The following is a 22,606-nucleotide window of genomic DNA, read 5'->3' as shown; positions in this document are numbered from 1 at the left end:
AAAAGTGGCGCCAAGACGAACAAAGGCGACCATTCTGTGGAATTTCCAAAACGCAATGAAGAGAAGAGCAAAAAGATATGAACAATGCTTAGGTTGCGGAAACTGGTCCCACTAAGGAAGATGTAGAAAAAGTAAACTCAGTCTCAGCATGAATATACCGAACTAATGAGGGTGGGGGCTATTAGGCTCAAAGCCGAACGATCCATTAGAGTTGGAAGTTATATTCAGAACAGTATTGAGGAAGAATTGATCCACATCCTTGATAAAACTGGTATTGACGATCTGACCTTAAAAGAGTCATTAGGTATATAAAAAAAACTCGGAGAAAAGGAGCTAACTATTGAAGACATCTCAAGACTCCCGACAATCAGTGGAAGTTGTATTTACCATCCTCATTAACCCTTAAACCGCCACAAAATACCAAATCCATACTCACACAAAACCAAACCCTTGTACCTTCTGATCTATGCAACCCTTTAAAAGGTGGAGATTTGAACTTGTTACAAGCTTATTTATCACAGGTTGCATTTTGACTAAGAGTGTTCACATACATACATCACAGGTATTATCAGATATAAAACCGAGTCTGAGTGAACATTGTGAGAACGTGACATTTTGCATAAACAGAAGCTCATAAAAACAAAAGTTCCCTCTTATTTATCACTAACATAAAGATTGGTAATTTTGTTTCGTCTTCTTGAAGCTCACTTAAGGGATGGTTATAATATGCGCTTGCTGTTTTTAGAGGATATTTTTAAGAAGATTGCTTGAGGACAAGCAATGTTCAAGTGTGGGGACGTTTGATGTACATAGAAATATACATCTTTTCGGCATCAAATAATCTGTAAAAACTGCAATTTCTATCAAATAACATAGCATAAAAGGCTACTTATTATAATAAAACATAATTTCAGGTAAAACCAACCCCCAAACTTAGAAACAAGCAAAAAAATGAAGAAAAACAGAAGAAAACACAAGAAAATAAAGAAACACGCCCCCATGTCTCAAGAAACACGCCCCCATGCTTCCCACACAAGAAAAGACAAAATCTGGAAGCAAAAGCACGGGGCCGTGGACGAGAACACAGAAAAGACAAAGAAGAATTGAGCACATGTCACTAAAAACCACGAGGCCATGCCTACCAACCACGGGGCCGTTTCCACCTCACAGAAAAGACAAAACAAATCTGGCACATGTCATAAAAATGCACGGGGGCGTGCTCATCAAGTTCGGGGCCGTGCCTCACTATCCAGATTGCCTATAAATAGTGGCTCATGTTGCACTCATTTGGTGTGCCTTGAAAAGAAATCTATTCGGTTCTCTCTTATAAAAACACACACTAACACTCACTTTGAAGATCTAGTAGAGAGTTTGAAGGCTTGGAGCTCATTACCATCAACCATCATTACCATCATTAAGAAGGAAGATTCATCTATAATTGGTTAGATTTTTCCAAGTTTAATCATGTATTTGTTATCATCAATCATCTTAATGTCTATCATCATGCTCATTATGAGCTAAACTCCTTTTACCATCTAAAATCTATGAAGAAACTTTGTTTTACTTGATAATTAATCAAGACATGTGATGTAGTCTAGTAAAGTACATGGTTATATTACAATTATCTTTTGATGAGAAATATTTCACCATCTTAAATCACTAATTCAAAGTTGGTGGTTGTCAATTCCATTAGCAATCGTTCATGATCGATTCATGTTCTTGAAAGATAGAAATACTTTGATACATTATCGAAACATGGATCCTTATATTGTACTTAGAAATGATGAGATATAAGTTATGATGTATTTTTCTAAACCTTGGTAATCCGAAAATGGCTTTGCTTAGGATATCAAATTAGTTAAAGAAATCAAATGTTAATGAAATGTGTAATTATAATCTACATAAATCAACCAAGGGGAGGTTGTGTGATGAACTACAACCACCCAAAGTTGTTAGAATTGGTATTTGAGAAATCGAAGTCAATTCTAATCTTTCTACTTTACGAAACTACTTGCCAACTTAAATTGACATCATTGAGATGGTATGACATTAGGAAAGGGTGGACTTTAAAATGCGCATGCTATCTCCTTAGTGCCAAAGATGCGCACTTAAGGTTTAAGGAGCTATCTATCATATATTGCTATGGCAAGTTTATCACATGTCCAAATATTAATTATCAATGTTAAAATGGAGTGGATTCTTGATCTTAGATGGTAACCTTCGCATAATTGAACAACTCGTTTAGAATTTCTTGTCTTGGTCACCTATATATTATATATAAGTATTTACATTTTATAAAAAGTTCAAAAATTAGCCCCAAAATGATTAAAACCTCCGATTAAAGTGAAACAACGATTTATTATTAGAAACATTTGTGTCCACGGATCGATACTTGGTTCTTACCAATACTATTCTACATATACGATAGGTACACCAGCCTATTTTGTGTGTGTTTAGTATTTGTAGAAATCACTTTTATAAATTTAAAACACGATCTTGTGCAAAAGCTAAATATCCAATCTATCATATTTTATACCACACGCACGCACGCATCACACACAACCAACTCAACAACCGATATTCAACGATATGGGTGTAGCAAGTTCCAGCAACCCTAATATTCCATCCCAGGACCCAAATAATGCTCTGCTCTCTGATGATATTATCAGTCAAGCTCAACTAGAAGAATGGTGGACCAATGATCGGCAATAACAAACAATGATGAACAACCCGTATGCACCATTCCAGGCTGAAACCGCAAACTACCCCACCATGACACCGGAAATGGCGACAGAGCTCCGTCACTATGGGGAAGAATTGGTGGATGCCGCCAACAGACTGAGGGATGTTGGGGAGACCCTACTCTGGAAGTACTACGACCGAGAACCATACATATAAACCATATATATAATATTTATATGTTCATTATCGTAATTTCTTTTGTAAAAAAAAGTGTGTATGTATATAAGAAAAGTGTGTAGTGACGCATATATATAAAGTGTGTAGATGTAAAATATAGTGATGCATATATATTTATAAAAAGAGTAAATGTCACAAAGATCGACGATTTTAACATATTTTGTGCCTATGTGTTATTAATATTTTGCTTACATTATTATTTTACGATATTAATAATTTCTTTCTCATATGTAATTCAGATATCGAATGAGCACAATCACGAAAATAAGCACAATCACGAAAATGAGCACAACCACGAAAATGAGCACAATCGCGAAGATGAGCATAATCACGAAAATGAGCACAATCACGAAAACGAGCATAATCATGAAATTCATAATCAAGAAAATCGTCTGAATATGAATTCTATTGAAAATATGATAGCTCATAAAAATCACTGAAGCAATTCCTTTAATTTCTGATGCCATTAAGCAACACGTGTCTATAATTAGGCATAAGACAGAGAGTAATAAACGAAAGTCTAACACTTAAGCTAGTAATAGTGTAAATGGAGGAAATAGCAAACCAATACCCAAAAAGTCAAAAGTTCACGGTTGTACTTACAAAGATTTCTTGGCCTGTAAACCAACCGAATTCTCTGGAAAAGAAGGACCTATTTCAGCATTACGTTGGTTAGAAAAGACAGAAGCTATTATAAGAATCAGTAAATATGCTGAAGAAGATAAAATATTATATGCCTCTAACCTCTTCATTAATGAAGCAATGGAATGGTGGAACACGGTCCTCCAGTCAAAAGGAAGTCACATAGTTTATGCTATGATCTGGAAAGAGTTTAAAGAAATAGTATAAAGGAAATTTTGTCCTCCTCATGAAAGAGAAAATATTGCTACTATGTTTTTAAACCACAAGATGGAGGGTGTGAAGTGTCGTGAGTATACGACAAAACTCTTCGAATATGCGAGAATAGTACCGGCTTTGGCTTCGCCAGATGCAGTGCTAATTTCTCGTTATATTCGGGAATTAGTAAGTGAAATCCGTGATCTGGTAAAGTTAGCTAGACCTCAGACTATTGAAGAAACAGTTGAGCTAGAAAACAAAAAGAAAGATCTAGCCCAAAAGATTACTCAACAATTTCAGAAGAAAGGAGCAGGGAAATCCTTTGCTCATCCTTTCTGTAGAACTTGCAGAAAAATGCATTCAGGGAGATGCACTTTTAAGAAAACTAAGTATTGCAATTATTGCAAAATGGCTGGACATATGGATGGAGAATGTAGAAGAAAGGAAAGTCGTGTTTGCTACAACTGCGGAGAACCTGGCCACATCCGTCCAGAATGTCCAAAACTGATAAAGGTACCTGACAACAAAGCAAAGAATACAGACGGGCCTAAGAAGAATGCACGAGCTTTCTAGCTTACTACACAAGAGGCAGCAATGATCCTAGACGTCACTGCGGGTACGTTCCTTGTTAATAACGTTTACGCTAAAGTATTGTTTGATTCCGGAGAAAACCAAAGTTTTATAAACACAAAGTTTTGCCAAGCCCTAAATCAACCATTAACCAAACTCCATCAAGTCTGCACGGTAAAGACGACAGATGGAAATTCCATTCATATTCTTGAAGTACTCCAAGAAGAAAACATAAACTTACTAGGCCATCAGTTTAAAGCAAATTTACTCCCAATGAATCTGGCTGGATTCGATGTCATATTAGGAATGGACTGGTTAGCAGCCAATCATGATCGAATCCTATGTAATACAAATTCTGTTGAAATTCGCTCGCCAACAGGAGAAATTATTACAATTCAAGGAGATAAGATGCTCAAGCCTAGAAAGTTCATATCAATAATGAAAGAGACAAGTTATCTAAGGAAACAAGGCGTAGTATATATGATTCTGTAATCATTAGTGCCAAAGGAAAAGAGCTAAAAAAAATTCTGGTAGTATCGGAATATTCTGATGTCTTTCTAGAAGATTTACCTGGTCAACCGCGTGATCGTGAAGTTGAATTTAGAATCCATATAATACCAGGAATAGCGACAGTTGCTAAAGCACCATATATATTAGCGCCAACGGATATGTTAGAATTAAAGAAGCAATTAGATGAATTGCTAGAAAAGGGTTTTATACGACCTAGCTCATCACCTTGGGGAGCACCGGTACTGTTTGTCAAAAAGAAAGATGGGTCGATGCGTATGTGTATCGATTATAGAGAATTGAATAAAGTCACAATTAAGAATCAGTATCCTTTACCAAGAATTGATGATTTATTCAATCAACTCCAAGGAGCTCGATATTTTTCTAAAATCGATTTACGCTCAGGATACCATCAATTAAAAGTGCAGGAAGAAGATGTTCCAAAAACAGCTTTTAGGACAAGATATGGACATTATGAGTTTACAGTCATGCCATTTGGTTTAATCAATGCACCAGCTGCATTCATGGATATGATGAACCGAATATGTAAACTATATTTGGATAAATTTGTAATCGTTTTTATAGACGATATACTCATTTATTCCAAAACCAGTGAAGATCATGTCAAACATCTTCATACACTTTTAACACTATTGAGAAAAGAGAATCTTTATGCTAAATTCTCGAAATGTGAATTTGGGTTACAAAAAGTACAATTTCTAGGACACTTGATTAACCATGAAGGTATTCACGTAGACCCTTCCAAATAGAAGCTATTACTAATTGGGAAATTCCTAAAACTCCTACAGAAATTCAAAGTTTCTTAGGATTAGCAGGATATTATAGACGCTTCATCCAAAATTTTTCCCGAATAGCAGTTCCGTTAACCAAGTTAACGTGTAAGAATGTCAAGTTTGAATGGGGACCTAAGAAAGAAGAAGCTTTTATAACTTTGAAGCAAAAGTTAACAAATGCCCCAATACTTTCACTACCAGAAGGAACTGAAGATTTCACAATTTGTTGTGATGCTTCTAAATCGGGATTGGGATGTGTATTAATACAACATGAAAAATTTATTGCTTACGCATCTAGAAAATTAAAGAAGCATGAAGAGAATTATACAACACATGACTTAGAATGTGGAGCAATAATTTTTGCCCTAAAGATCTGGAGACACTATCTATATGGTAGTTTAAAATATATCTTTGGGCAAAAGGAGCTTAACATGAGGCAAAGACGCTGGATGGAAATTCTTAGCGACTATGATTGTGAAATCCTATATCGTGAAGGTAAGACAAATATAGTAGCCGATGCATTAAGTAGAAAAGAGCATGAGAAACCTAAAAGAGTGCGAGACCTAAGGTTAGAACTTCAAATCAATATAATTGATGAAGTAAAGAATGCCCAAAAACAAGCAATAGAAGAAAATTATATTGCTGATGAGAAAAGAAATGGTACCATTGATCTACTTGTCAAAGAAAATGATGAAATTCTCCGAATAGGGAACAAGATCTAGTTACCAAATATAGGAGAATTACGAGAAAAGATTCTCGAAGAATTCCATAACTCCAAATACACAATGGATCCTGGAAGAGATAAAATGTATCAAGATTTGAAGAAAATCTATTGGTGGATATGAATGAAAAAGGATATAACCAATTATGTTTCAAAATGCTTAACTTGTTCACAAGTTAAAGCAGAACATCAAAAGCCATCAGGATTACTTCAACAATTAGAAATGCCAGAATGAAAATGGGAATTACTAACAATGGATTTTGTTACCAAATTACCTACCACAAGAAGAGGTAATGACACAATCTGGGTTTGTGGAATGATTAACAAACTCAGCTCATTTCATACCAATGAAGGAAACTTCCAAAATAGAACAATTAGCTAAATTGTGTGTGGACAAAGTTGTCTCATTACATGGAGTTCCATTATCCATTGTATCGGATCGGGATAGCCGTTTTACTTCTCATTTTTGGAAAAGTTTCCAAGTAGCTATGGGAACAAAATTAAACTTGAGCACAGCATACCATCCACAGACTGATGGTCAAAGTGAAAGGACCATACAAACCTTGGAAGACATGCTGAGAGCATGTGTAATAGATTTTGGTGGAAATTGGGATGACCATTTACCACTAATAGACTTCTCCTATAATAACAGTTATCATACAAGTATTAATGTTGCCCCATTTGAAGCCCTTTATGAACGAAGGTGCAGAACTCCAGTGTGTTGTGCAGAAATAGGTGGAAAACAATTATCAGGTCCTGAAATCATCCAAGAAAGTACCGATAAAATAAATCAAGTTAAGGAAAGATTAAAGACTGCACGAGATCGTCAAAAAAGTTATGCAGATAATCGACGCAAACCATTGGAATTTCAAGTTGGAGACAAAGTGCTACTAAAAGTATCTCCATGGAAAGGAGTAATCTGATTCGGTAAGAGAGGAAAGTTAAGTCCACAATTCATTGGACCATTTTAAATTCTCAAACGAATTGGACCAGTAGCCTATCAACTAGAATTACCAGAAGAAATGTTAGGTATACATGATGTATTTCATGTAAGTAACTTAAGGAAATGTTTAGCTGATAAAACATTAGAAGTACCCCTTCAAGATATAAAGGTAAATGAAAAGTTGAAATTCGTTGAGAAAACTTTGCAAATTGAAGATAGAAAGATCAAGAATCTTAAGCATAAAAGAATAGTTCTGGTCAAAGTGAAGTGGGATTAAAAACGTGGACTAGAATATACTTGGGAATTGGAATCCAAAATGAAACGGAAGTACCCACACATATTCCAACCAAATCTCAAGGACGAGATTCAAAATAAGGAGGGGAGACTATAACAAACCACAAAATGAAAATAAAGGAACAAAAGAAGGAAAATTCCTTCCCACATTGGTGGAGGAAAGGAAAGAAGAGGCTTCCACCTTAGTATAAATAGGAAATTTGTCTGTTAGCAATGCCCTTGCTGACCAAGAAGCTAGTGTTAATTTAATGCCTTATGCGGTTTTGGCAAAACATGGGATAGGAGAACCAAAGCCCACCCGCATGAGCATTCAGTTAGCTGACCGATCCGTTAAATATCCTCAGGGCATTGTTGAAAACATGCTTGTCAAAATTGACAAAAATTTTTTCCAAGTAGATTTTGTGATTCTAGACATGGAGGAAGACAAAAGTGTACCTCTGATTTTAGTAAGACCCTTTTTAGCCACCGCAAAGGCTATTATTGATGTTTGCACCAGCAAAATCACTCTCAGGGTCAATGACGAGGCAATCACATTTGACATAGGAAAATCTATGCAATATCCGCAACATCACGATGACACATTATATTGTGTCGACATCATTGATTCTATAGTGAGTTGCTATGTGCGATATTCCTCCATCACTAACATACTAGAAACACAAATTTTAACCGAAACAATCACCAAACCCATTTTAGAAAACGAAAATCTCAATGTTATCAACAACAATCAAGAAACATCAGAAATAGTATGTGAGATCACCGAGTGTAATGAAAAATCAAAACCATCAATCAAAGAACCACCAACTTTAGAATTAAAAGAACTCCCAAACCATCTCGAATACGCATTTCTAGGAAAAACTCTCAACTCCCAGTAATTATTTCATCTCACCTTTCTAAAGAAGAGAACGACGAACTTCTTAAGGTTCTTAAAAACCATAAGAAGTCTATCACATGGAATATAATGGATATCAATGGCATCAGTCCTTCCTTTTGTACTCACAAAATCCTCATGAAGGAAGAATACAGGCCCGTGGTCCACATCAAAGACGTCTTAATCCTAACATGCAAGATGTGGTGAAGAAGGAAGTAATCAAACTTCTTGATGCCGGATTAATCTACCCAATCTCATATTCACCTTGGGTTAGTCCAGCTCAAGTAGTACCCAAGAAGGGAGGAATTACAGTAGTAATGAATGAAAAGGACGAGCTGATACCAATGAGGACCATCACAGACTGGCGAGTTTGCAATGACTACCGGAATCTTAATGACGCGACAAGAAAAGATCATTTTCCACTTCCTTTTATCGATCAAATGCTTGAACGTTTATCAGGAAAAATATTCTACTGTTTTCTTGATGGATTCTCTGGGTATTTTCAGATTCCCATTGCTCCTAAAGATAAGTAGAAAACCACCTTTACATGTCCGTATGGCACCTTCGCCTACAGAAGAATGCCATTTGGACTATGTAATGCTCCGCCCACCTTCCAACATTGCATGGTGGCCATCTTTCATGAAATGATCGAACACTCTATGGAAGTTTTCATGGACGACTTCTCAGTTTTTCATGGACGAAATTAAATTATTGTATCTTCTTCTCTAACATGCACCCTAAGTTGCTTTAAACAATATTGATAATCACCTCACATGATAACCTGCAAATACGTTAAAAATATAAATAATTTTCTCAACACTAGGTTGAGTGAGTAAAACTTCAGATGATTGAATATATGATAAGTATAGAAAAGAGCAAACTGTGTCAAGTGAAATAAGCAATTTAACCAATGAGCAAGTAATTAATGAAGTCGGTAAGCTCGATGTCAGATGAACTGAACGATGGCTAACACGACGGACGTTTGATCATACTAGACTGAGAATATGTTGGACCTCTCCGACAAGTATTCAAGCAAAGCATGTTAGCATATAACACGTCAGGTATAAACTGTTAAACACACAAGACTAACAGTTGCAAGTTTTAGTATTAAATAATATTAAAATATCTACGAACGCATATGTCCCCAAAAATATTAAAAATAAGTAAAATAAGGGGAGTGAGATACTCAACTTAGTAAATAAGCAAGGGTTGGAAGATGATAAGGAAACGAATACTATGAGTTACGCTTGTCGCGATGATCAACGGAAAATTCCTAAGTAGTAATAATCGAAAACTACTACGAGTTAACAAATGGTCTAATAAAGATTAAAGGATATTTGATGCGAGAGAACGAGAGTTTAATAAATTTGTTTAACATTTATTTTATAAAATATTATTAAAATTATATTAGTAATAAAATAAATCCTTTTCTTATTATATGTATTATTTTTACTCAAAGTTGTGATACTTAATATTAAATATTTGTTTATAAAAATATTTGGCCAATACATGGAATCTATAAGAATTATTCATATTATTTATGTATTTCAAATCAAAAACTCTTTTAAATCTCTAATATTAAAATATTTATAAATTTTTAATAATCTATTATATATATACATATATACAAAGATTTATACATATATATGTATATATGGCTTTAGCCATGACTCGGAGACACGAATAGTTTGTATGTCGGTTTTTTTTTGTAAAATATAAATTAATTATAACTTTTATAATATTTATAACCTTATATGAATGATTAAATATACATATATAAACTTAAAAGGTTTGTAAAATATAAAAATAGAAATAAACGGGACTGGGGGTTCGAACCCGCGCCCCCCACGTTCACAGTTCTAAACACAACCACAAATAGGCCAACTGATCTAGCTGAGCATTTGTTAACAACTCAGAAACATAAAATACATAACCAGCAAACCAAACAACCCTAAAAAGATCAATCGGCCAATTCATTAATCGATTGGCCGAGTATTAACATCTGATCTATTACATCAAAAACGTTTAACTAAAGGTTTAATTGACGAAATAGCAGTCGGCCTAAACGAGATCAAGAACAGGATCCACAGAAGATTATAACGCGATTAAGCATAGGGTTAAGAATGGGGTGGGTTAGAGGATTAAATTTGCAAGTATAATTGAATTATTAAAATCGTTTATATAGAATACAATATCGAAATTGGGTTGACGTAGTTAAAAATTGGTATAACGAATCATTGTGATCTAATTACGTAATTAGGATTGTCGGTAGGCCACAATAGGTAAGTAAAATGCATATTATGATTCAATTTATATAATAGATGCGAGAATTGAGGTCCAAGACACGAATTAGTATGAAAGGGTTTGTGAATAGGGTCGGGGTTATGGGTCGGATCTGGGTTAAATGGGTTAGGATAAAGATGATGTTGATATTTTCATTCCATTGCCTAAAGAATGAATGTGGAAACATAAAGGGATATTAGTTTTTGTTTGGGTTAGTTTTGCCAAAAATTGAAAGTTATAATTATATATATAAATAATTAAACAATAATATAATAATAATTAATTTCCTCGATAAACGCAATATTTTTATTTAATAAAATAACCAGAACATTGAAACGGGTCGGGTATTTGTGGAATGCGTGTTCACTAGTAGCTTTATCAACTAATTAAATTAAACAAAATTGCATAAAATGTAAACTCAGATTTTTAGTGATTGTTTTGATTAACTAAAATGAAATAAACTATCTTGCAAAACAACGGTTAAGATTTATAAACTGATTAAGAGAAAGCGATCATCCTAGCTTTCAGGTTTAAATCAACACTAATGTTCATGCTTACTAGAAAGAACCACATAAACCTAGTTCATGTTCGATTACTTGTTTGTTATAAAAGGGAACTAAGCACTTGGATTATTATAATGCAAGGTTGTTACCCGATGACCAATTAACTAATATCCAACCCTAATTTCTCCCATGATATCTCGATTGCCAATGGCACTAACAACGTATGGTTTAGATAATGATCAAACACAAGAAACAATTTACAAACAAATATTCAAACACCATAACAACCAAACAAACATTGCAAACTTATTATTCTAGAAATTCAAGCATAACATAGTGTATCAAATAAACCTTACATCCAAGATGATCATCAATGGAATTAGCCACTCTTGGTGTGGTGAATCATCATCACATCAATTGTATTGTTCATAGGAATCAAAGACACAAAAACAATTATTAAAATCACCCAAATAGTGGTTTTCACTCTAAAAATCGCCTCCAAGTCGTCCCAATTGAAAAGATAGATAAAAAGACACAAAAAAAGATGTCTAAAAACTGATTAAAATCGGCAATTACGCTCGGACCACGGCCTACGGTCCAGACCATGGTCCATGGTCCAGCCAAAGTGCCCCTAGAAGGCCACGGTACAGTCTGTTTTGCCTTTTTGGTGCCAGGTTGACCGTGGGCCATGGTGGTCTTCATTTTCAACATCTTTTATTTATGTAGCTTTTGTCCCTTGAACTTTCCTGACCCGTCCAGCAGCTTCCAAACTTCCGTATTAGCTCCTAAAAGCTCCTTTTAACCCGTAAATGAGTCGTGTGGCCGTAGTTATCCTTTCTAACAATTTAACAAACTAGATATTTAACTCGTTTAAGCTCAATTACGGGTCATACTTCTATGCACCCGTCACATTCCCACACTTAACTGTTGTTTATCCCAAGCAACACTTACAAATATACTTTCACTTGATAACAAACCAATCATTTCCGGTTTAGTCAAGGTCCGAAGTCATACCCTATTCCTTTTTTACTATAGGCTTGCACTAGTATACTTGGTATTATATTTAAACCATAGAATTCTAATCAAGCCTAACATGACACCTTCACATGTTAACACTCTTCTTGGTGGTCATTATCATATATTCAATCATAACCAATTCTCCTCGCATACGCTTGTACTACCGTCAAATCTCCACCTATATAAATGCTTTGATACAAATGCAAATCAAGAGGACTTTAAACAGGTTATAATGGGGCTAGGTGTAAGGGTACGAAATGGGAACATTAAAAGTAGCTCAGACGATCTGATCCGGCTTATTACATACAAACTAAGTATACAATGAAATAAACAACTATATACACCACTAACTTCTTTTATTTTTTCAACAATACAATACTTTGAACAATGAATCTCAGTTTTTTTTAAACTAATAAACATAATACTAAATACTTCATAACAATTACTAAGCAACAATACAATTACAAGAAATAACCTATAAAACCGGATCGTCTCGCAAATGTAACAACTGGTTTGATTGATAAAAGAAATAAATCCAATAATGGCTTCTAACGAACCAACCCCATGCCCCTATCATTAACCATGCTCATATATGTAATGTATGAGGCCGAACCCCCAAAACCCACACTCGCACTCATCCAGACGAGGCTTTAACCTAATTGCCTCTATCATTATTTCACTTGTGCCAAGCTAAGGTCTCGAAATTCATTGATCGCACAAGTTCTAACGGAGAATATCAAATCTTTCACCATTCTTCACTTTCTCAATACACAAGTGTATACAGACATGTTATGTAGGTTAATTTAACGAAAGCATGCTAACCTTGACTAGAATACTAAACATCCTCGTTTATAAAACAACTAGGCAAACTTGGCCATTAGGGAATTCTGACCATGAAGAGGGACCAAAACCTTACCCCACCATCTTACCACTTCCCGGTTTTCTTTTAGTTTTTTTTAAGAAAAAGTTTGAAAAAGAAAATTCCCTCATCCCCACATTTGGGATACATTGTCCCCAATGTATGGTTTGTAGAGAATAAAAACAAAGACACTACTAATTAAAACTCCACTTCCTTCTATGAAAAACACGTGTTGTTCCAAACACAGTGTCAAATAGAAATCCATAAGAATTTCCCCACACTTGGTTTCTGCTAAGATGGTATGCTTAAACACCATTAATAACAAACAAACTAGAAATTATATTGCAAAAATAAAAACAAAAATATACAAAATGTACAATTACCACGTTTTTGAAACTTTTATGACATTTAAGGTGGGTGAATGGCCCACTCCCGTACAACCTTCTCGTTATAAGCGCGCTCTTTTTAAAAAAAACTGTTACTAGTCTTCTGGCAAACCAAAGTCGCACCTGAACCTCCTCATCCTCCACCCTGGATCATTTAGGTTAGGTGGATGTCTCACTTTCGTCTTCCTTGGTCGGCCACCTTTTTTTGCCACCTTCTCACTCTGTTGATGCTGAACTTCTTTCTTCTCAGCTGACCTGTCAATCACAAAACATTCCACTTTCTACACACTTGTTAACAAAATTTGTCTCCAGGTTTTCCTTGTCAAAAATAGGGTCAGTAGTGTTTTCAAATAATAATAACCGTTTATCATGATTCCAAAATTTAATTCCTAGTGTCCCCTTAGCACAATCAATAACTACAAGTGAAGTGGCAATGAAGGGTTTACCCAATATGACTGTGGGCTGCGTGTTAGTTACATTTATTGCATAATCAAGTACTAGATAGTCAACTGGGTAACAAAAATCCTCCACATGTACCACCACATTATATATCATGCCCCGAGGAAGTGTATGGGTTTGATCCACTAAAACCACGGTGGTGTTTACTTTTTGTAGCAGATTGAACTCATACTGATCATATAAACTATCGGGCATGATACTAACACAAGCTCTAGGATTTAGCATTGCTCGGTCAGTTTTAAATTCACCAATTTGGATTGATAAAAGGGCCACTCTTGGGTTTTGAAGTTTACTCAGGATAGTATTATTATCAATCCTCTCATCCCTTATTTTGATTAATTTTTCAATTAAACGTTCATCACAAGCACAATTTTCACAAAAAGATGTTTCATTCGATTTCAGAATTATTTTGAAAAATTGTTTCATAATTATCCACCACCCTTAAAAAACTGTGGTGTTGGATCAACTTGAACACTAGAAATTCCTGTCACGGACTTCATCTTTTTGCATGCGCACTTCATCAAGTTGATTCCTCTTTTGCATGTCTTGTTGTGTCATCTTAAGCATATCCATGACTTCATTCCCACTTGAAGAACTTTGACCCGAAGACCCACTTTGACCACTTCTTGTTTGTTGAAATTAACTTTGAAAGCCTTGATGGTTGTATTGTTGGCGCGGAACATAATTTCCTTGATTCCTTTGGAAATTCGGATTGGATTGAGTAGCCGGATTCCCATAACAAAAATTTGGATGATTTCTCAACCTGGGATGGTAAGTGTTTGATTTCATGTTGTAATTTCTACCACCTCCCCCTTGACCTTGAATCGCATTCACTTCCCCCGCTTGTTCTTGTCCCACCATACACACATCCTATGCATGACCCAATTCATTACATTTAGTACAAACATCAATTACTTGATTCGTGGTTTCTACTCCTCCATCTTCTAAGGCATGTACTTGCGGTCTTCCAATTGTCGGCCTTGCTCTTCTTGCGGTTTGAGCCTTTCTTTTGGATGTGACTGACATTTTCTCCAAAAACGCCCAATCATCTTGCTCATAAAAAGTACCAAATGTACCATTTGTAATTGATATTAAATCCCGTTCATCTTCCGTATTCAATCCCTCATGAAAAGCATTCAACAAATCCCAAAGAGCAACACCATGGTGAGGACAATTCTTGATCATCATACTAAACTGCTCAAATGCTTCATGAAACATCTCACCCGATTTTTGTTGGAAAGTTCTCAAACTCCTTCTTGTATCATTAGTCTTTTGAGACATGTAAAACTCTTCTAGAAACCTTTGTTGCATCTCAGCTCAAGTATAAATTTAAGCGGAAGGCAATGTGTAAAACCATCTTTTCGCCTTATCTTCCAAAGATAATTGAAATAGGAGCAACTTAACCTCACCGATGAAAAAACTTGACCCCCAATCGTGTTTCAAATGGAGTGATACGCCTCCAAGTGAAAGTAAGGTTCTTCCGTTGCTAGCCCTTATACTTTGGAGTGAATTGGTTCTAACCTCAAATGTTCTTCCTTGTTGATTTTGAAGAATAACCACCGGAGATGGATTATTAGTGATGACAGGTCAAAAAGGAGCTTCAATCCCCCTTACCATTTATCTTGCATGTGTTCTTGGTAGCCCCAATCTTACTCTTGGTTGACCCATTTGCCTTTGTATCGGCCTTGGAGATGCAAATTGTTGAAATTGCGGTGTAACATCCTAAAATTTCGTATTTAATAAAGAAAGTCGCGTTTAGTTATTGGGCTTAAATAATTAATTAGTATTAATTATAGATAATGGACTTAGACTAATTAAGATGGATCAAGGGTAATGGGCCTTAAGTCCATGGGCTTTAAGGGATATAAATACCCCTTAAACCACCCTTAAACCCTAAACCCTCATTCCTTCTATCTTATTCTCTAACACACACACCTACACACATATACGCGGCCGTGAGATTGAGCGAAGTTAGGGATCGATTATACGCTAGTTCAAGAAGATCTTTATTACACGAGATAAATACAAGATCGATAGCCCGAGCTCGTAGAGGTATGTCGTTTACCTTTAAAGTTTACGTTTTTATAAGCGTTTAGTCTCGAAACTTAGAACGAGAATGGATCGGTATGAACGAAACGTAAAGATCTAAACTTGATGATAAAACAAACCTAATGAACCCGTAAACATAAACGGCTCGTTTAGGATGAACCGTAGTTATGTTATTAAACGTTTTAAAGCCTAAAGGTCCAAACTTATTGTCTTTCTGGGCCAAATTTTACCTGAAAATGACCATGGGACTGTTCGTGGGGAGGGTTAACATCATATCGGAGGGTTACCGGCTTAAACGGGGGTGGTTATGGAGGCTAAGGTCAAACAGGGGCTGCTACTGGGCAACTTCGCCTGCAGCTAATCCCTGCATAAGTTCGCCTCGATGAGAACTTCGCTAAGTTATAAGTTCGCCTAGATGTGAACTTCGCTAAGCTGTAAGTTCGCCTAGATGTGAACTTCGCTAAGTTGTAAGTTCGCCTGGATGAGAACTTCGCTAGTTATAAGTTCGTCAAGCTATAACTTCGCTAGTTATAAGTTCATCCAGCTATAACTTCGCCTGAGCTAAGTCCGCTGAATGCTTAATTTCGCCAAGATTAAGTTCGCTTGTATAAAAGTTTGCCACTTTGAACTTATCCTAATACAAGTTTGCTAATGTTAAATTCGCTTGATATTAAGCTTGCCAAAAGTTAAGTTCGCTGAGAAAAAAAATTAAAATCCTGATGGAAAATGCGTTAAGACAGTTAATGTAAATAACTGCTAGGGGCTCTGCCCCTTAGACCCTGCTAGGGGCTGCCGCTCCTATACCCCGCTTCCAGGTGCGCTGCCCCCGGACCCCTGTTCGTTGTGGGTAATAGCTAAGACTAGAAAGATGATATGAGTAGTGATAGTTAATTGATACGTGTAATTATTATACAGTCATCCGTGCACAACTGAAGAAAGGGATTACCATCAACGGTGAACGTAACCGACTTCAGGTGAGTTTCCAGCCCCATTTCCTTGTTATGTTTTTGGGGCTGTGTGCATACTCGATGTGGATGTTAATACACTTGATATATATGTATGTATGCCTGACAGTACGTGAATGACCTTGATATATATGTATGTATGCCTGACAGTACGTGAATGACCTTGATATATATGTATGTATGCCTGACAGTACGTGAATGACCTTCGGGTATTGCATGTACTGTTAAGGCAGGTATAGTGTAGTATGTATGATATGTGTATATGAATACGGAAGTATGTATAATTATGTTGTGTATAGTATTAAACGTATGGATATGATAATGAAAGGTAAGGTAAGGTTAAAGGGTTGCATACCCTAATAATATATGCGAAGTTTAAAGGGTTGCATACCCTAATAGTATATGCGAAGGATAAAGGGTTGCATACCCTAATAATATATGCGAAGGTTATAGGGCGTAATGCTCTTTAAAACGTAAGGTAAGTATATGAAAGAAAGAAAGTGCGAAGGTAAGTAAGTATATTATAAACGAAAGTATGAAAATATGTAGTTATGTCAATCAATCAATCAATCAATCATGCCCAGTAAAATCCCACCGACAGCAAAGCTATAAGTAGGGTCTGGGGAGGGTGGGATGTAGGCACACCGTACCTCTATCTAAAGGAATAAAGAGGTGGCTTCCAGAGAGACCCTCGGCTCTAAGTACATGTGTATGAAGCAAAATAAAGGAAATCAAAGTTTAACAGTTATATAAAAACTACTACTAATTATAATAATATTAATAATAAGATCACAGTTTAACAGCTATATAAAAGCTAATAATAATTATAATAATAATAATAATATATGTAAGGGAAATACCATTATGGTATGTGACCTAAATAAGTTAAGACTAAGCCCTAAGGTATTCAATTCTCTCTAAAAATTCTTAACTTTAATTCTACTTCTCCACGAATTCCTATCCTCAACCATGTCTTCGGAGAGGTTTAGCTCTATCAAATCATGCCTAATCCTCTCATCCCAAGTCAATTTCGGTCGTCCTCTACCCCTCCTCCCCTCTATAGAAATGTTTTCTACGGATCTAACAGGATTCGTCGTCTGTCTTCTCTTTACAGAAAATATGTAGTTATGTAGTTATGTATGTATTGTATTACAGAAAATACGGATCTAACAGAAAATATGTAGTTATGTATGTATTGTATTATGTTTGATTAACTAGAACTCACTCAGCGTAGCTGACTTTTAGTATGCACCCAGGTTAACAGATTGAGGCAGCTGGTTTGAGATGGACACATGGCAGAAGGATAAGAGTCTGGCATCTGAAGACTCATGATGTTTTAATTTTAATACTTTAATGTTGAAAGACAAAGGATGTTTTGAGACAAGTTATGAATTATGTAATGTTTTATGAACGTTTTATATTCCGCGTAAAGTTTTAATTAACTCTGATATTTAGAACTATGTTTATGAGTAAATCCAACGTCCAAAGTAGGGCACCGGTAACGGGGCCTTACAAGTTGGTATCAGAGCGAAGTTCGAGCGATTTAAGCATCCTACATGCTTAGACTCGAACAGAGAATGGGATTAAAGTAAGAAAAGAAAGAAGATGCCAGTTCAAGAATGCCATGTGTTGCTCAAGCAAGCTCAGAAAAGGTAAGATGCATGATTAAATGATATATGTTAATGATAAAGAAAGGATATATGAACGACAGGGATAGGATTAATTGATTGTTTGATTTGACTAACTGTTTAATTAGAACCAGCATAAATAGACTCATAAAGGGAAGTGTATAGGACACGGAAAGTAACGTGATCAGCTAATCACAGCTGGCCACTGTTATTACCTGTTAGTCTTACAATCCTTGTAATAAATAGTTCCTTGAGTGATGACGTTTGTGTTTTCCCTTTTTAGAATACGATGGCTGGAACGGGGGCGATGTAGGAGCTGGAGTAGTTGCGAGAACTGAGGGCCCCACTAGACGTCGTGGCAGGCCTCGTCGTGCCCAACAACCTTCGGTTGAGACCGCTTCCAACACCGGAGATGAAGGAAGCACAGCTAGAAGAGACCCGAACAACAACGAAGGGTTTCAACTGGATCCTGCAATTCAAGCAGCTATTGTTCAAGCTGTAGCCACTACTGTAAAGAATATTACCCCTGAAGGTTCTGCTGGAAGCCGTGAAAGAACCACTAGATGGGTAGGAGGTGATGGTAGGAAGGATGATGAAGGGGAAAGAGAGGCCTCGGGTGTGGTTAAGTCGGTGAAAGTTGATGACAGGAAGAGAGGCCGAGGTGGGTGCAACTATAAGTCCTTTAAGGGTTGTGGCCCGCCGAAGCTGACTGGTCTGGGAGACGCAATCGCTACCCTTCAATGGATAACCGCCATGGATAAAATTATCCGCATTAGCGAGTGTCGTCCCGATCAAGCCGTTGGTTATGCCACCCAATCGTTTGAAGAGGAAGCTATGTACCGGTGGGAGAGTGTGGAGCAGAGGAAGACCCGTGAAGAGATCAAAGTGATGAAGTGGGAGGATCTGAAGGAGTTAGTGATGAAGAAGTTCTGTGCTGACGCCGAGGTTGAGAGGGCGGAGATGAAGTTTCTAAACCTGAAAGCCGGAACGATGAAGCATCGTGAGTACCCGATATGTTTAACACTGAGGCTAAGAGGATCAGGTGTTATATGAGGGGATTACCACAGAAGGTCCGCATGCTAGTCAGGAAAATTAAACCTACTACCTTTGACTCTACTGTCGAGCTCGCAGAGATGGTTTATGCAGACCTGGCTGCGGATGATATTGTGGTGGAAGAGGAGAAGAAAGATAAGAAGTGGGTCAATGTTAAACGACCCGGTACTCAGTTATGGAACTCCAAAGATAAGAAGCAGAAAGTGTGGGAGAAGAGACCATGCAAGACGTGTGGTAAGATGCACGGTGATGAGTGCAAGTGGGGTAAGGGATCTGATGTTTATTATAAATGTGGAAAGGCGCATGGAAGAGAGTACATAGTAGGGTCAAACGCTTGCTTTAAGTGCGGGAATGTGGGGCACTATGCTCATGAGTGCAGTGAGAAACCGGCATGTTTCCGGTGTGGTAAGACAGGCCACATGGCCAGAGAGTGTACTGAAGCTGGGGGAAGCGGGAAGAAAGATGCTGAACCATCGAGGCCAAGGACCAGGGCCTACATGCTGACCCAAGAACAGGCCAAGCAGATCCCATATGTCGTCACAGGTACGTTTCTAGTAAATGATATTTCCGTTTTAGTATTGTTTGATTCGGGCGCAAACAAAAGTTTCGTAGCCACGCCATTTAGTAAACTAGCTAAAATGAAATGTTGTCGAGTGTCTAAAACTTTTATAGTAGAAACCGCTAGTGACACTTCGGTTAAAATAATGAAAATGGTTAACGATTGTAAGATAGAGTTAGAGGGACATGAGTTCCCTGTTACATTGTATGTTATGACCTTAGGAGGGTTCGATGTGGTTTTAGGGATGGATTGGCTGTCTGAGTATGAAGCTCAGATAGTGTGTAAGAGTAGGATAATAAGGTTAAAGTCCTTGGATGGTAGTGCGGTGACGGTTTATGGTGATAAGGAAAGTTATGGGCTTAATGTCGTTTCGATGATAAAAGCCGAAGGATTGTTAAGGCGAGGGTGCGGTGCCCACCTGGCGTATGTTGTCAACGCTACGGCCGAGACAAAAGAAATGAAAGATGTTCCTATTGTGCGCGACTACCCAGAAGTATTTCCAGAGGATCTTCTGGGGTTGCCACCGGAGCGAGAGATAGAATTCTAGATAGATTTAGTACTAGGAGCACAACCCGTCGCGAAAGCGCCTTACCGTCTAGCAGCGTCCGAGATGAAGGAATTGATGTCCCAAATGCAAGAACTCCTCGATAAGGGTTTTATTTGACCAAGTGTTTCCCCGTGGGGCGCACCAGTGTTATTCGTGAAGAAGAAGGATGGAAGTATGGGAATGTGCATAGACTATCATGAGTTGAATAAGCTTACTGTAAAGAATAGGTATCCTTTGCCAAGGATTGATGATCTGTTTGACCAACTGCAAGGTTCAAGTTGGTTCTCACGAATAGATCTCAGATCAGGCTATCATCAACTAAAGGTGAAGGAGGCAGACATCCCTAAGACAGCGTTCCGAATGCGGTATGGATACTACGAGTTCCTCGTAATGTCATTCGGTCTAACAAATGCTCCTGCAGCATTTATGGACATGATGAATAGGGTGTGTCGACCAATGTTGGATAAGTCAGTTATTGTCTTCATCGACGATATATTGATTTATGTTAGTTTACGGTTTTGCGTCTGGAGTCTTTGTATTTATCGTTAATGTTTATTTGATAATTAATGTAATATTTAATGTTTATATTGGACTAGTTCGTTAAGATTAAGTCTAGTTCGCTAGGGATGTTAGCGAACTAAGACTAGTTCATTAAGGTTAAGTCTAGTTCGCTAGGGATGTTAGTGAACTAAGACATTATAATATATTCCCTCCTGATTCGTTAGGGGATGTTAACGAATCAGGGGGTGGTTCGTTATGTTAAGTTATGTAACGAAGGGGAAGCTGGTTCGCTAGGGGATGTTAGCGAACCAGGTCGCCTTCTATATATAGTGAACAACTGTACACTTGTAAAAAAGAGGTTGGGAGATATAAGTTTATAGAGAAAAATCTTGAGTAATTACTCTCTCTCAAGCTTCATCTTAATATTATTGATAATATATACAAATACATAACATTAAATCAAGGTTAATTATGAGCTAGATCTTTAATAGTGGTAATTAGATAATGTACAGATCTGAGATCTGTTTTATTGTTATCGACTGTTAATCCGGGATCAAACAAGTGGTATCAGAGCGGTTGGTGCTCTTTACACTTGATTTGGTGTTTTAAGTGTTATTGTTATTGTTATTATTATTAAGTTTTTCGGTTTTGTTTGATTTTGAATCAATTTGAGTTTATTTTGGTTGAATTATGTACGGATTGAATGGAATTCGTGTTGGTTAAGGTGTGGATAGGTGTGGTTAAGAGGAATTGAGGTTTGAATTGGAATTGAGTGATCTGGTTTTGGTTTCGGTTTAAGTCCGAAACAGGGTGTTTGTTTTTTGGTGAATTTGATTTGGTTAAAGTGTTAATTGATTACGAGGTTATGTGTATTGGATTCGGAATTTGTTTACTAGAATTTTGATTGGTTATTTGTGCAATTTGGTTGAGTAACGAGGTTGTATTACGAATTTGGTATTTCTGGGTTTCTGGGTTAATCTTCATAATTTCTGGAAATAAGTTTGAAGATTTGAAGATTTGAAGATGAACTTGATTTGTTATCTTCTTCCTGGTGATTCACTATATGTTTTGTGGTGATTCGTTATCAACAGTGTTACTTCGCTACCTTGTTCGTTAGCCAGTTCGTGTGAGTTGTTGATTCGTGTTATCTAGTTCGTTAACTAGATTAACTGATTCGTGTGACACGTGTTCTTCTTGGGATTTGTGTCATAACAACCTTTGCCACATGGCATAAGGTGTCAGAGTTTGTTACAAACGGTTGTAACAACCTGATTCGCTATAGTGTGATTCGCTAATCCACTGTAGCTGATTCGCTAAGCATTCCTTAGTGATTCGCTAAGT

This window comes from Bidens hawaiensis, unplaced genomic scaffold (assembly GCF_021521415.1).
Source record: "Bidens hawaiensis isolate Kalapana, Puna unplaced genomic scaffold, B.hawaiensis_p1.1 tig00003536_1, whole genome shotgun sequence".
NCBI lineage: Eukaryota > Viridiplantae > Streptophyta > Magnoliopsida > Asterales > Asteraceae > Bidens > Bidens hawaiensis.
This window is presented reverse-complemented; position numbering follows the sequence as displayed.